Source organism: Triticum dicoccoides, chromosome 4A (assembly GCF_002162155.2).
Source record: "Triticum dicoccoides isolate Atlit2015 ecotype Zavitan chromosome 4A, WEW_v2.0, whole genome shotgun sequence".
Classification (NCBI taxonomy): Eukaryota; Viridiplantae; Streptophyta; class Magnoliopsida; order Poales; family Poaceae; genus Triticum; species Triticum dicoccoides.
Window position 1 is genome coordinate 84369955 of NC_041386.1, and position 3539 is coordinate 84373493.

Genomic DNA, 3539 nt, shown 5'->3' on the forward strand with positions numbered 1-3539 from the left:
GGCGGTGCGGGCGTCTCCTTTGGCCCGCGGAGGCGGCGTCGGGGGCCGGCTATGGGCCTTCGGGCCCGGCGGCGGCGGGTGTGGCCGGTGCCACGTGGCAGCGTCCGGTTGGGCGCGGGGCGGCGGCGGGCGTGTCCAGCTAGGCCCCGGACATGTCCGTCGGTGCGGAGATGTTTTTTTTAGGGTTGGACGGGGAGAGATCCGAGATCCGAAAACGGGAGGGCTATTTATAGGCATAAGTGGAGCTAGGAGAGTCCAAATGAGGTGCCGTTTTCGGCCACACGATCGTGATCGAACGCTCTAGGACATGGAGCATAGTTTGGTGGGTTTTGGGCCAAATTGGAGGGGTGTTGGGCTGCAACACACACGGGGCCTTTTCGGTCCCTCGGTTAACCGTTGGAGTATCAAACGAAGTCCAAATGATACGAAACTTGACAGGCGGTCTACCGGTAGTAAACCAAGGCCGCTTGGCAAGTCTCGGTCCAATCCGGAAATGTTTAAACCCCACACACGAAAGAAAGCTAGAATTGACCACCGGAGGAGAACGAAGCGCCGGAATGCAAAACGGACAACGGGGAAAATGCTCGAATGCATGAGATAAACACGTATGCAAATGCAATGCACATGATGACATGATATGAGATGCATGATAAAGAAAACAACACACGGAGACAAAGACCTGAACCTGAGAAATAAATATAACTTAACGCCGGAAACGGCAAGAGTTGGAGTACAAATAGGGAAAGTTACAACCGGGGTGTTACAACACTCCACCACTATGAAAAGATCTCGTCCCGAGATCTAGGACTGAAAGAACTCCGGGTACTCAGAACGGAGGTGATCCTCACGTTCCCAGGTAGCTTCACGGTCGGAATGGTGTGACCACTTGACTTTGAGAAATTTGATTGACTTGTTGCGAGTCTTGCGTTCAGTCTCTTCAAGAATAGCAACTGGGTGCTCACAATAAGAGAGATCTTCTTGGAGCTCAATGTCCTCGAAGTTGACGGTGCGGTCAGGAGTCTTGAAGCACTTTCGAAGCTGAGAGACATGGAACACGTCATGAACATTTGCAAAGTTTGAAGGAAGCTCGAGTTGATAGGCGAGGTCGCCTCTCTTGCTGACAATCTTGAAAGGTCCCACGTATCTAGGGGCAAGCTTCCCTTTGATACCGAAGCGACGAGTTCCTTTCATAGGAGAGACACGGAGGTAAACATGATCTCCGATCTCAAAAGCCAAATCACGGTGCTTACTATCATAGTAGCTCTTTTGGCGGGATTGGGCTGCTTTGAGGTTATCATGAATGACTTTGCACCTTTCTTCTGCTTCTGTGATTAAGTCATTACCCAAAAGCTGACGTTCACCGGTTTCAGACCAGTTGAGAGGGGTACGGCACTTCCTGCCATACAGAATTTCAAAAGGGGCCTTGCCCGAACTTGCTTGAAAACTATTGTTGTAGGAGAATTCAGCATAAGGAAGACAATCCTCCCACTTCATGCCGAAGGAGATCACACAAGCCCTGAGCATATCTTCAAGAATCTGGTTGACACGCTCGACTTGACCGCTTGTTTGAGGATGGAAAGCAGTGCTGAAGCTGATGTTGGTGCCCATGGCCTTCTGAAAAGAATCCCAAAACTTGGAGGTAAAGATGCTGCCACGGTCTGAAGAGATCACTTGAGGAATACCGTGCAGAGAGACAGTACGAGAGGTATAGAGTTCCGCCAATTGAGCTGCAGTGATCGACTCTTTGATAGGCAAAAAGTGAGCCACTTTGGTGAGTTTGTCGATGACAACGAATATAGCATCATTGCCACGCTTGGACTTTGGAAACCCAGTCACGAAGTCCATTTCAATGTGGTCAAACTTCCATTCTGGAATGGCAAGAGGTTGGAGGAAACCTGCTGGCCTTTGGTGTTCTGCCTTCACTCTTCTGCAGACATCACATTCATTCACGAATTGAGCGATCTCGCGCTTCATTCGAGTCCACCAATAAGCTTGCTTGAGGTCCTGATACATCTTCGTGCTCCCAGGGTGGATGGAGAGGAGATAATTGTGAGCCTCGTTCATGATCACTTTACGAAGTTCACCTTTGGGCACAACAATACGATCCTCGAAGAAGAGAGTGTCATTGTCATCAAGGCGGTAGCACTTGTACTTGGACTGACTCTTGGCAATTCCAATCTTCACCTTTTTCACCATAGCATCAAGAAGCTGGGCTTGGCGAATCTGGTCTTCTAAGGTAGGAGAGACTTGAAGGTTGGCGAGGAAACCTTGAGGAACAACTTGCAGATTAAGCTTGCGGAAAGCTTCACAAAGCTCAGGTTGATAAGGCTTGAGAATCAGACTGTTGCAGTAGGCCTTTCTGCTCAAAGCGTCAGCAATCACATTAGCCTTGCCTGGAGTATACTCAATACTCGGATTATACTCTTGAATCATTTCAACCCATCGAGTTTGCCTTAGGTTGAGATTAGGCTGAGTGAAGATGTACTTGAGACTCTTGTGATCAGTGAAAATATCCACTTTTCTTCCCAATAGAAGATGTCTCCAAGTCAAAAGAGCATGCACAACTGCCGCCACTCGAGATCATGAGTGGGGTAGTTCTTCTCATTAGGCTTCAACTGGTGAGATGTATAAGCAACAACTTTCTTCTCTTGCATCAATACTGCGCCAAGACCTTGGAGAGAGGCATCACAAAAGACCTCGTACGGCTTGGATTCATCAGGCGGAGTCAGAACTGGAGCAGTGATCAACTTCTCTTTCAAAGTGTTGAAAGCAATATCACACTCCGGAGACCAAACGTACTTGACGTGCTTCTGAAGAAGATTTGAGAGAGGCTTCGCGATCTTAGAAAAGTTTTCAACGAATCTTCGGCAATAGCTTGCGAGACCGAGAAAACTACGGAGTTGCTTCACGTTCTGAGGAGGTTCCCAATTCACAATTGCAGACACCTTCTCGGGATTCACGGAAATGCCCTTGGCAGAGATGATATGACCAAGATAAAGAACCTCATCAAGCCAAAATTCACACTTGGAGAACTTGGCGTAGAACTGATGTTCTCTAAGCTTATCAAGAACCAAACGCAAGTGCTTGGCATGATCTTCCTTGTTCTTGGAGAAAACCAGAATGTCGTCGAGATAGACCAAAACGAAGTCATTGGTGTAGGCGTTGAAGATGAAATTCATCATGCGAGAGAATGTCGGAGGAGCGTTGGCGAGGCCAAAAGACATGACAGTGTATTCATATGAACCAAAGCTTGTTCTGAATGCTGTCTTGGGAATATCTTCTTCACGAATGCGAATCTGGTGATAACCCATACGGAGATCAAGCTTGGAGAATACTTGGGCACCTCTGAGTTGTTCGAACAGCTCATTGATGTTGGGAAGTGGGTATTTGTTCTTGATGGTCTTCTTGTTCACCGGACGGTAATCAACACAAAGTCGGTCCGTTCCATCCTTCTTCTTCACAAAAAGAACACCACAACCCCACGGAGAAGAACTAGGCCGGATGAGACCCATTCTTTCTTGCTCATCGAGTTGCTTCTT